Genomic DNA, 13,645 nt, shown 5'->3' with positions numbered 1-13,645 from the left:
ATGTCAGGCGTCTACATCTAGACGCCCCGGCATTTCACCCTCGCTGGGATATGACAGTCGGGAAGCCGGCTGCCGGTTGCATACCCAAGGAAGACATCACCGGAGCCCGGATCATGCAGGTAAGTGTAAATAAGGGAGAGGGGGGGGTCGCGGGGGCGGGGCTTAACAGGGGTGGCGCTTAGCGCCGGGGGGGTAGCAGTGGCGGCCGGTCGGCGCATGCGCGGGGCACTGGTCACGGTATTTTTTGTTGAAATTACTGTGATAAGTGGTCGGAGGGGATTCGCAGGGACAGAGCTTTCTCGCAAGCTCTGTCCCTGCAAGGGATTTGTAGTAAATCCCTGTGATATTGCCTATATCACACTACAATCTGCATTACTAATGTGGATTGTAGTAAATAGAGCCCAAATAGAGGACAACCCTCCCTTCTCCTTGATTCCCATTATGATGCTATTTATTTGGCTCTGTCTGTGCCAATGATCCCAGGAAATGATTCCAGGTCAGTGTGGTCCGGTGTAGTGTACAAAACGTCCATCGCGATTGACCGGTTGACCACAGACACGCGATCAGTCATTCGCAGTGGACATCCGAGAGCAGTCAGCAGCAGCCAATAAGAGTCAGGCAGATTCTTATTGGCTGCTGCACCCAGGTCCGATGTTGGGCTGGAGAGACGCCACCGCTGCCTACTCCATTTGCCAAGCGCCCACTGAGATTTTGTTACCAGCAGGCACCCAGCAGCTCCATCTCTGCAGCGGCAGCCAAAGGCTGGAGCTCACATCTGATCTCCCCCTTCCAGTTTCCACAGAGGGTGAAGGGAGAGATGACATGACGACTCTCCCATAGTGCCAAACAGGAGGAGCAGTAGGACGGTGGCAGGCACAGGAGCAGGGATTCAGGTAAGTATAGTGTTGTGTGCAGAGCCGTAACTAGACTTTTTGGTGCCCTGTGCCAGAAAGAGCATTGCCCCCCCCACCCCCTTATTTTTCAAATAGGGACATAAGACCCAAAAAAGGACCATGGTCTCATGGGGAAGGGCCAGGGAAGATATATGGGAGGCCAAGGAGATGCTGGGGATAAAAGAAGAGGAAGCTACAAGTGAGAATTATAATAAACAAAAAATTAACAGGCCCAAACAGCGCCCGCAGGTCACATTACCCTAGTTACGGCCCTGGTTGTGTGTGTGTGTCTGTGTCTTTTATGTGTAAGGGCCACTACTTCTGGGAGCACTGTATAAAGGGCACTACTGGGGGACTGCATAAGGGGCACTACTACTGGGTGCACTGTATAAGGGGCACTACCAGGGGCACTGCATAATGGGCACTACTACCAGGGGCAATACTACAGGGGGAATTACATAAGGGACACTACTGGGGCACTGCATAAGGATGAATGAAATACCGACACTGGAAGTCAGGCAGATAAAGATCCCGATGGTGCCTGATAAGTATCATAACCCTCCCCTCTCTCCCCTAACCCTATCCCTCCCTTAGGGGTGCCTAACCCTAACCTCCCCCTTAGTGCCTAACCTCCCCCCAGGGATGCCTAAACCTAACCTCCCCTCTCCACACCCTAAACTTAACCCTCCCGGGGGGAGTGCCTAACCCTAACCTCCCCCCGGGGGTGCCTGACCTTATCTCCCCCTTACCCTAGCCTAATCCTAACCCTCCCAGGGGGTGCCTAGTCCTAAATCCCCCCGAGAGCCCCTAAACCTAACCCCCCCTGCGGCTAACAGGTCCCGACGCCCGGCTTACTTACGTTGGGTATGCCGGGTGTCGGGTTTTCGGCATGGAGCTGATAATAGGCGTTGGTATTTAGATGCCTATCATTTGTCCCATGATGGGATTTTACAGTCGGGAAGCTGGCGGTCGGCATTTCGATCGCCGGATTCCTGACTACATACCCAGATGTGTGTGGTCCGATGGAAGTTAAATCAATAAGTGGATACAGATATTTCATAACATTTAATGATGTTTTCACAAGAGGGACACAAACAGGTCACAAACTAAAAGTCTTGAGGTCTGACAATGGAGAATACCTAAACAAATATGTGTAAATCTTCCTGAAGATGCATGGTGATATTGAACATCAACTGACCAACGCATACATGCCAGAGCAGATTGGTGTAAGTGAGCGTGCAAAGTGTACCTTAGTGGAGAGAGCCTGATGTATGCTGAAATATGCCAGCCTAAACAAGTGTTTTATGGTGGAAGCAGTGTCCACAGCAGTCTATCTGGAAAATTGTGGTCCTATAGTTGCTTTAAAAAACAAGACACCAATAGAGGTGTGGTTTGGAAGAAAACTAAGTATCAGATATCTCACAGTTTTTGGATGTACTGCCTGTGTACACATACACAATGAGAGAAGACAAAAGCTGGAACCAAAGTCCATGAAGTACATCATGCTTGAATATTGCCAAGAGAGTAAAGGTTACAGACTCTGGAACCCAATGCTTGTCAAGTCAAGGGATGTCATATTCCAAGAGATAGCACTACTTAAAGAAAAGCTGGAATTGAATTTGCAGAACAAGTATGTGTTATTGGATATGCCAGCAGCTGGAGACATACCTGAACCAGAGACTGCCAGCGTGAACATCCAACTGCAGAAAAGAACTTCTGCAAGATCAAACAGTGGAAATCCACCAAAGAGATATTATGAGTAGTTTGCAAATATTGCATTCCGTGAATCCCAAAATATTGAAGACGCAAAGTCAAGAAATGACTGGTGTGTGTGGAAATCTAAAATAGCCAAGGAGGTTCTTCACCTACAAGAGACTTGTAGTGAACTGATTCTAGTAAACAAGGAAGACCCTATCACCATTGAGTGTGACCATAGTCATGAGCTTGTGATGAACGGATCTGTTGTTGTGGTTCACATAGCTAGTGAGAAGAATGCTGCAGACATGCTTACCAAAAGGATTATGTCACAGTCATTGGTCATGTTTCTAAAGGTACAGTTTGTGGACTAGATTTCACTTGAAATGTTGGTATGTTCTTGCTTGTCTAACCCTCACATTTTTACAGGTTACTGCAACAAATGTATAAATTTTTTGTGTGTAATATGGAGTAGCTTGCAGCGAGGGGGTGTGTTGATATATGGAGAGCTACTGCGCTACCCTCATGAATGCTCCTTACATGAAGCAATCTCCTTTACCAAGATAGCTGCCATTTAGTCTTCTGCATGGTGCCATCTTGTCACTGTGAATGTGTGCCACAGTGGAACATGGACGTGGCCCACTTAGCTCCTGAGATCCTGCAGAATACTGGCCGATGCTCTGTTTGTTCCACTCAAGCTCTGACCCATCCAGATTGTACTCTGTACTAGCAACTTCTACTGCACTTCAATAAACCTGACATCTGGTTAATACTTCGGCTGTCTAGTGTATCTGGACTCCGTTGATGTTGCTATTTTACTCTGCATTCCACCGCCAATAGCACACACATATCAACAATATCAGTGTCAAATCTCTACTGATGGGCATTTCACTGTTAAACCACTACTGATGGGAAAATCACATCACTATAGGTGGACATATGAGAATCATAACACTACTGGTGGATATAAAAGTGTCATTCCACTACTGGCGAACATGTCAGTATCATACCTCTACTGATGAACGCTAATAGTCAAACTACTGCAATGGAAATATCAATGTAAAATCACTATTGGTGGGTCAATCAGAATCAAACCACTACTGGTGGGCTTATGAGTGTGAAATCACTATTGGTGGGCAGGGCCATTGAGACATTCAGCAGTTTCGGGTGATACAAGAAGGCATGGTAAAATCTGGAAGGCATGGCCATGCCCCCTCAGAAAATATTACATTTTTCCTCCTCCATAGCTTGCCGGGCCCTCTCCAGGACCCTTAACCAACACCAGGCCAGGGTAATTAGTGCCCGCTCCCCCCTCTCTTGGCAGCCCTTGGTATGTGAGTGTCAAATCATTGCTAGTGGGCATATTAGTGGCAAATTACTAGTGGGCTATCGTGTAATACAAGGGCTTTTGTGACTGTATAATATATAACTCATTGTGTTAAACTTTAGACTATGTTACCACTGTTTGTTTCCTTTAGTTTTTTATGAAATGCTAGTTTATTGGATCCAGTATATTTTGTGTCACCTCAATCTCCACTCCTGCTTGACTCTGCGCTGCTCTCTGGCCATCCCTGCCCTCTCTCTGCTGTTTCCCTATTTCCTGACCCCCCCCTGCTTCATCGCAGCTCTGTCCCCGCCGATCCATCCCAACTCCCCACAGTGACCCATATTCCTGTGAGGTGAAGGGGAAGGAGGGTGGTAATTTTTTATTTCTTAATTGGGGTCCTCTGCTTGGTCTATAACTGACTGTATAACAATCAGAGACTCGACCACTCCAAATGATTTTCACGCTCAAACTGTGCATCTTATTCACAGAAATAAAACAACTGGAAGCGGCAAAACTACTTTGCTAGATTACACTGATCAGTTTTATGTGCAACATTTCTACATCTGTATGCGTCTGATTTGAATCTGTATATGAAGTGTTAGGATACAGCAGCCATAGAATTTTCTCACCCCAAGTTCCGCTGAGCTTCACCTGTGACTTTGTGGTTAAAACTAATACCTGTGCTGTTAAAGTTGCGATGCGCATAGGGTGCAAAATTTTAAGAAAAAGAAGCTATACCTCTCTGACCGGCTCAGTCGCGCTGGGTGTCTCATGCTCTTTTGGCATTTAGACGATAGATGTATGAGCAGGGCAGGAGTTAGGGTGTTTGGCGGCCTCCCTACAAACTATCTTTTGCGCCCACCTACAAATATGTTGTCTTCACATGTCTCATTTACCCCTTATTCATGTTACACCACTATGCCACACAGTAGCGCCCCTTATACAAATTACACCACACAGTAGTGCCCCTTATGAACATTATGCCACACAGTAGTGCCCCTTATGCACATTACACCACACAGTAGTGCCCCTTATACACATTACACCACACAGTAGTACCCCTTATACACATTATGCAACACAGGTACCCCTTATAACCATTATGCCACACAGAAGTGCCCCTTAAACACATTATGCCACACAGTAGCGCCCCTTATACACATTACACCACACAGTAGTGCCCCTTATACACATTACACCACACAGTAGTGCCCCTTATGCACATTATGCCACACAGTAGTGCCCCTTATGCACATTACGCCACACAGTAGTGCCCCTTATACAGATTATGCCACACAGTAGTGCCCCTTATGCACATTACTCCACACATTAGTACCCCTTATACACATTATGCCACACAGTGGTACCCCTTATACACATTGCATCACACAGCAGTGCCCCTTATACACATTATGCCACACAGGTACCCCTTATACACATTATGCCACACAGTAGTGCCCCTTATACAGATTATGCCACACAGTAGTGCCCCTTATGCACATTACTCCACACATTAGTACCCCTTATACACATTATGCCACACAGTGGTACCCCTTATACACATTACACCACACAGCAGTGCCCCTTATACACATTATGCCACACAGGTACCCCTTATACACATTATGCCAGAGTAGTACCCCTTATACACATTACACCACACAGTAGTGACCCTTATACACATTACACCACACAGTAGTGCCCCTTATCACATTATGCCACACAGTAGTATCCCTTATACACATTACACCACACAGTAGTGCCCCTTATACACATTACACCACACAGTAGTGCCCCTTATGCACATTATGCCACACAGTAGTGCCCCTTATGCACATTACGCCACACAGTAGTGCCCCTTATACAGATTATGCCACACAGTAGTGCCCCTTATGCACATTACTCCACACATTAGTACCCCTTATACAGATTATGCCACACAGTGGTACCCCTTATACACATTACATCACACAGCAGTGCCCCTTATACACATTATGCCACACAGGTACCCCTTATACACATTATGCCACACAGTAGTGCCCCTTATGCACATTACTCCACACATTAGTACCCCTTATACACATTATGCCACACAGTGGTACCCCTTATACACATTACACCACACAGCAGTGCCCCTTATACACATTATGCCACACAGGTACCCCTTATGCACATTATGCCAGAGTAGTACCCCTTATACACATTACACCACACAGTAGTGCCCCTTATACACATTACACCACACAGTAGTGCCCCTTATCACATTATGCCACACAGTAGTATCCCTTATACACATTACACCACACAGTAGAGCCCCTTATACACATTATGCCACACAGTAGCACCCCTTATACACATTACACCACACAGTAGTGCCCCTTATACAGATTACACCACACAGTGCCCCTTATACACATTATGCCACACATGTACCCCTTATACAATTATGCCACACAGTAGTACCCCTGATACACATTATGGCATGCAATAGAGCCCCTTATACACATTATACCACACAGTAGAGCCCCTTATTCACATTGTGCCATGCAGTAGTACAGTAGCCCGACACCTGGTGGTCTAGGTATAGGGAGCAGTAAATTACCAGTGGCCAAGGCCATCTACCTGTAATTTGGGAGAGGCTGCAGTGGGGAGTTTCATGTAGCTCTTCACTCTTTACCACCTGCAGTACTCTCTGGTCCTCATCTACTTCTGCCTCTGGCCTGTCCTGGACAGCCGTGCCATCTTCTGGCCTCTTCCGCAGCCACTGGACCTCTTCAAGCAACAGGCGGAGCTATGATGGGATGAGCCGTGATTGGATGCAGCTAATCGGTTGCCGGTCCGCGAGCCAATCATGGGCCAGCGCCAAGTTCAAATAACCCCTGCTGCCAATTAGCCGGCAGTCCACAAGCCGTGATTGGCTTGCGGTCAGTGCCAAATTTAAACTGGCGCTGGACCCGCTTGCCTGGCACATATTAAAATAGTGATCGAGGAGACAGCTGGTTTCAGGCTGGCACGGTGCCTTTCCACCCCGGCACCCTTTGGCAATGCTAACCCCAGCTTACTGCATTGCCCCAGCTCTGTGTATGAGGACACATCTGTACAACACTTGATCAAATTGATCTTTCTTATGAATGCACTTTAACTTGTTAGGACTACAGCAGTAAAGCGAAAGTACATTTGTAAATGAAAAGATAAAAATATACTAACACATTAAAGATAAGGATTATAATAACAAAAGCATACATATAAAATTATATCTATTTTTAGCTATTCCACATATTAAAGATACCGTATGTATTCTGAAGCACCATCAAGATCTATTGATTTACGCATTCTGCATCCTCCCAGTCCCATAAAGCGAACGACTGTTCCTAAATAGATGAAGCAACAATTCAGAGTAGTTGTTAAAACCAATAAAGCGAAAAGAGTAAGCAGACAATATCTGATTGCATCCATACACTAGTACAGCTGCAGGTTAGAACTAGATTCAACTGGTTTGGGCTGTAAGCTTTAGATAAAGGTGGAAAGCACGTCACGTTGAAATGACTGACTGCACTGATTTTACCTATTCAGTTTTGCTTGAACCTGCAGTACACTTAAGCTAGTACACACCAGAAAGATATATCAGCAAATGATGGTTGTTCATACACACTGAACAACCATCACTGCCTCTGGCCGCGGGTCCTGCTGACAGGGTGTTGCGTTGCGACCCCCTCCCGACCTGTCTCTGCAGCAAGTGTACGGGCGGTTTGTAGATATATAAAGTAAGCTATAAGTGCTATATATCTGCCATAGGCTGTGCTGCATAGCCGACATGATATGTCTGTGAATGACGTTGTTCAAAGACATATCGTCTGTACACACTGGCTGACGTGCATACGATATATCGGCGCTCAATTGAATGGCCGATATGTTGGGCAGTGGATACCTAGCATAAGTGGCATATCTATTAAAGGCAGATAAGCCCTGAATTTTGTAGAAACACCTTTCTCATCTCAGTCATGGACATTTGATAATCTCATGTAAAAAGATTTGCAGTAAACCTTAGCACTACCATTTAATAATATAGGGGCTGATTAAGCCCCGGACACAGTACCGATTAGGTCAATATTGACTGATGTTTTCAGAACTGCACATGCACCGGAGCCGCAGTGCGTCTGTGCCACAATGCTGCTACTGCTCCGGTCACAGTGTGGGGGAAGTCGCAGCTTATTGACAGGCTGCAGCCGTTCAGGGGTGGGAAATAGGTGTGCTTCAGAAAATGGAGGCGTGCCAAAGCCAGCGACTTCGTCGTGGAACGTAGCTTCACTGGCCCTGGAAGTTGGACATTCTGAGTAACCATAGGGAACCTTAGACAACGGATCTGAGAGGCCATCAGTGGGCTTCTTTCACAACGTAACTTCTCAGATCCGCCGCGGCCGAATACGTAACACTGATCACTCCTGCATGATGCATCCATCTAAGAATCAGACCCATTGTCTTTAAGTTCATATTTTGTTCCAATAATGACTCCATCTAAAGGGGAATGTGGAGCTCCCAGGAGATCAAACATGGTATGAAATAAGGAAAAGAACAAAAAAATTATGTAATATTGTTTTATCCTATATCGTTTGTAGAAATACCAATGCACTCACCGTTCAATGAAAACAAATGAGTGTGGATTGGGAATTACCAATAGTATAATTTAAGCCAAAGTTTCATTAATGTGGACAATATCAAATTCACTCACATATATGTAGAAATGCATAGACCCACAGGAAGTGTAAACAGATGCCGTAGAATACAAGATATCACATGGAAAAGAAAAGCCAAAAAGCACTAAGAGGGGTATTCAATATAAAACGTAAACTTCGCCGTCTATGCATGTCGAAGTTTTCGCCGCACATCGGAGCTTTTGCCGGCGAAAAAGTATCGCGCGCCCCCAGATTATACCCGTATTCAATATGAAATCATCGAAAACGGCATCCGGCGAAAGTGATATCAACGAAAACTCTGCTGATTTTTGGGGAAATCACCCTAACACCCCCAAAAAGATGCTCTGCTATGGGGGATCCCTCTGTATACCCCCAATTAGCCCTGCTGAAGGTTTTTGGGGTCTTTAATCGGGCTCGATAGCTGCTATTTTGGGGATTTGGGAAGATGGTGAGGAATAGTATTTAGAAGGTTTTTTTTGCAGAAAATAAGTAGTCCCAGCAAATTTTGGGTACCTGAAAATGGGGGTGAGCATATTTAAAAGTTGCTAAAGTGAAGTTTTAAAAAAATGTGAAAAATCCACCTGCCGCAAACACCTGCAATAAAAAAAACACCTGGGGCATACTTGGGGACCCCCCTAGATTGTAGTTTGCTAGTTTTTAACTTTGCACCCCCCAATTTTTTTTTTCACGCCCAAAATCAAAGTGCTTTTTTGGGGGGCTTCAAAGGTATTTTTTAAAAATGTTTTGACACAGTTTACCTTTGGGGGACTGTCTGAAGGTTGCAGGGTGGTTTCTGAAATGTTTCACTCCAAAACCCCAATTCTGCACTTTTTTTCGCCACCCATTCCTTGGTGATACTTTTTCGCAGGGTCGAATGCAATATACTTTTCGCACCGACTAAAAGTTTTGAAATTGAATACGGTGTAAAAGTAAAATTGGCGAAAATGACGTCATCCGAGCGAAAACATCACAGAAACATATTGAATACCCCTATAATAGTACATTCTGATCCAATTATTTATTACAATTAAAAACATACATAAACACAAAGTAAAATGTGATAACATATCATATCTCAATTAAAATGAACATACGAGGACCCCAGAGCAGGGCTGTCTTAAGAGCACTGTAGGCCCCGGGCAAAGCAATGCACTGGGGCCCCTACCCACCCATTCACGAGAATACAAAAATTAAACGGTAAATTAATTTAAACCTTTGGATTTATAGGTACTTTCATCAAATTCAATGGTTAAACATAAAAAAACCATGATGTAAAGTGTGGACTATGGATTCCACATCATTCTCCAGCTCGCAGTGCAGTTCCTGCTCTTCACTGCAGCTGTGATTGAAGTATAGGGGTACCCTGGGAGAGAGGTGCCCAGGGGATTGAGCCTTCACCCACTAAATATGGCTCTGTAGCTGCAGGCTGGGAGGCAGGTAGAGAATCCTGTCTGGCCACTCTGAATGTGTGTATTACACAATCGGAACAGCCGGGGAGCATCAGACTCTACCTACCCCTCAGCTGGCTGCCCTATGAGCGGAGCATTCGGCCACACACTCCATGTCTGCCTGATATACGCGTGTGTGTGTGTATATATATAATATATATATATATATATATATATATATTAGGGGTGTGCACCGGCCACTTTTCGTGTTTTGGTTTTGGATCTGGATCTTTCTTCGTGTTTTGGATCTGGATTGGTTTTGCCAAAACCACCCTTCCGTGTTTTGGGTTCTGGGTTTTGTGTTTTGGATCTGTATTTTTTTTTTAAAAAGCATAAAAACAGCAATAATCACAGAATGTGTTGGTTTTTCTGCTCCTATGCTATTATTAACCTCAATAACCTTAATTTCCACTCATTTCCAGTCTATTCTGAACACCTCACACCTCACAATAGTGTTTTTATATCCAAAAGGTTGCATCGAGGTAGCTGGATGACTATGCTAAGAGATACGAGTGGGCGGCACAAACACGTGGTCCATCTAGGAGTGACACTGCAGTGGCAGACAGGATGGCAGTTTGAAAAACTAGGCCCCAAACAGTACATAATTCAAAGAAAAAAAAGAGGTGCAAGATGGAATTGTCCTTGTGCCCTCCCACCCACCCTTATGTTGTATAAACAGGACATGCACACTTTAACAAACCAATCATTTCAGCGCCAGGGTCTGCCACACGACTGTGGCTGAAATGATTGGTTCGTTTGGGCCCCCACAAAACAAGCTGGCAATTAATCTGTCCCTGCACAAACTGGCTCTACGGAGGCAAGATGTCGTCCTCATCCTCCTCATCCACCGATTCCTCACCCTCTTCAGTGTTGTGTACATCCTCATCCTCACAGAGTATTAATTCGTCCCCGCTGGAATCCACAACCACAGGTCCCTCTGTACGTTCTGGAGGCTGGTCTCCCTGGAAGAGTTGATAATTCATTTTATGAACATCATCTTCTCCACATTTTGTGGAAGCAACCTCCTACACCTTTCGCTGACAAGGTTCCCGGCTGCACTAAACACTCTTTTGGAGTACACACTGGAGGGGGGGCAACTCAGGTAAAATAGAGTCAGTTAGTACAGGGACCTCCAAATTGCTTCTTTTTCCTGCCAGTACAGGTACGGACTGTCTGACATGCCTACTTGGATGCTGTCACCGATGTAATCCTTTAACAGACAGACGCACGCTTGTCGCTGCTGCTTTGAGGATGCAAGTGCGGCTACAGCCCACACAATTCACAAAGACAGAAAAAAAAGAAGAATTTTTTTATTGTTTGTGGAGCGCACTTTGAGGGTTACACCACTCTTTAACAGACAGACGCACGCTTGTCGCTGCTGCTTTGAGGACAGTATCATATGCAGTGACAGTAGACTTGTCAGAAATTGTTGGCACGTCCTTCAGTCTGGACCAGATGTCCAAACCGGCCCTTGACTTATGACACAGGCGCACGCTTGGCGCTGCTACTGTGTTGATGCACGTGCAGCTACATCGCACACAAGTCACAAACACATAAAAAAAATAGTTTTTTATTTTTTGGAGCACTTTGAGGGTTACACCACCCTTTAACAGACAGACGCACGCTTGTCGCTGCTGCTTTGAGGATGCAAGTGCGGCTACAGCCCACACAATTCACAAAGACAGAAAAAAAAAGAAGATTTTTTTTTTATTGTTTGTGGAGCGCACTTTGAGGGTTACACCACCCTTTAACAGACAGACGCACACTTGTCGCTGCTGCTTTGAGGATGCAGGTGGAATCTAGACGGGATTTGGAACCGGGGACACACTACCTCCATCAATTGTCTAAATCCCACTGCACTAATGGCGGATACCGGACGCACGTCTAACACCAACATAGCAGTCAAGGCCTCAGTTATACGTTTTGCTTCAGGATGACTGCTGTCGTACTTCATCCTCATCGCTAGGGACTGTTGGAGGTTCAATTGTTTAGTAAAAGTAGTGGTGTTCCTACTTCCTCTCTGGGATGATGAACAACTCCCAGCAGCAGCAACAGCACTAGGAGGAAGTGGTTCTTGATCTTTCCCTATTTTATTTTTATCGGAGAAAGTTTGGTCCTCCATTTATGTTATATTGATATATACGTGCGGCTAAGGCGCACACAAACACAGAAAATATTTTTTTATTTTTGCTGGAGAGTAGTGCACTTTGTGGGTTACACCACCCTTTAAGAAATGAGCCAGCCGGCTCTTTACTTATGGGACACAGACGCACGCTTGGCACTGCTCCTTTGTTGATGCACGTGCAGCCACAGTGCACACAATTCACAAACACAGAAAATATTTTTTTATTTGGTTTGGAGTGTACTTTGGGGGTTACAGCACCCTTTAACTGTCAAGCCAGCCGGCCCTTTACTTATGACACAGGCGCACGCTTTGCACTACTTTGTTGATGCACGTGCAGCTACTGCGCACACAATTCACAAACACAGAAAATATTTTGTTATTTGGTTTGGAGTGTACTTTGGGGGTTACAGCACCCTTTAACGGTCAAGCCAACCGGCCCTTTACTTATGACACAGGCGCACGCTTGGCACTACTTTGTTGATGCACGTGCGACTACTGCGCACACAATTCACAAACACAGAAAATATTTTGTTATTTGGTTTGGAGTGTACTTTGGGGGTTACAGCAACCTTTAAAGGTCAAGCCAGCCGGCCCTTTACTTATGACACAGGCACACGCTTGGCACTACTTTGTTGATGCACGTGCGGCTACTGCGCACACAATTCACAAACACAGAATTTTTTATTTTTTTTTAGCACTTGGGGGAGCACCCCTGACGGACAGAGCACCCCCTGGACAACACTACAGCACCCCTTTAGGACTGGGACACTGCACAGGACTTTGGAGTGGACACAGCCCCTATGTACAACTGACTGCACAACACAGTCCAGCCAGCCCCTATGGACTTTGAAGTAGTGGACACAGCCCCTATTAACAACAGCAGCACAGCACAACACAGCTAGCCCCTATGGACTTTGAAGTAGTGGACACAGCCCCTATGGACAACAGCAGCACAGCGCAGCACAGCACAGCACAACACTACTCTGCACTACACTACACTACACTACACAGCCCAGCCAGCCCTAACTCCCACCCTCCCTCTTCACTGTCCACAGCCGAGTGAGAAAATGGCGCCGACGCGGGTACCTTATATAGGATCCAAAACCCGCGAGACTCGGAAGGCGGGATGATGACGTTTTGCCTCGATTTCAGAATCCAAGTCAGGCGGGAAAAGTCGAGCCTGACTCGGATCTGACTCGGATCGGGGGGGCTCGGGGGGGTTCGGATTTCAGAAATCCGAACCCGCTCACCCCTAATATATATATATATATATATATATATATATATATATATGTATAATATATATATATATATATATATATATATATTAGACAGTAAACTTGGTGCAAAGCGACAATAGTGTTAATTTAATAAATAAATAAATATATAATTAGTCTGCAAAGTGTCAGTGCAAATAGATACAATAAAATAGGTAATGTGCATAAAGTATTGCAAATTAAATA

General features: G+C 45.3%; 1 protein-coding gene across 2 annotated transcripts in view; it reads right to left on the bottom strand.

Moving 5' to 3' along the window:
- The window catches only part of LOC148526428 (phospholipase A2 homolog otoconin-22), a 37,980-nt gene extending 30,681 nt beyond the window's left edge, over positions 1-7,299 (bottom strand). Inside the window, exon 1 of one of the 2 annotated variants that reach the window (XM_088470323.1) lies at positions 7,205-7,299. The gene's annotated coding sequence lies outside the window, so the exon portion shown is untranslated. Of the gene's footprint in view, positions 1-6,537; positions 6,617-7,204 lie in introns of those variants that run through there. The other variant, XM_088470324.1, reaches the window with a different exon arrangement.
- Between the last annotated feature and the right edge of the window lie 6,346 nt (positions 7,300-13,645).

The sequence above is a fragment of the Taudactylus pleione genome, unplaced genomic scaffold (assembly GCF_031769625.1).
Source record: "Taudactylus pleione unplaced genomic scaffold, aTauple2 ptg000097l, whole genome shotgun sequence".
In the NCBI taxonomy this organism is placed as follows: domain Eukaryota; kingdom Metazoa; phylum Chordata; class Amphibia; order Anura; family Myobatrachidae; genus Taudactylus; species Taudactylus pleione.
This window is presented reverse-complemented; position numbering and strand designations above follow the sequence as displayed.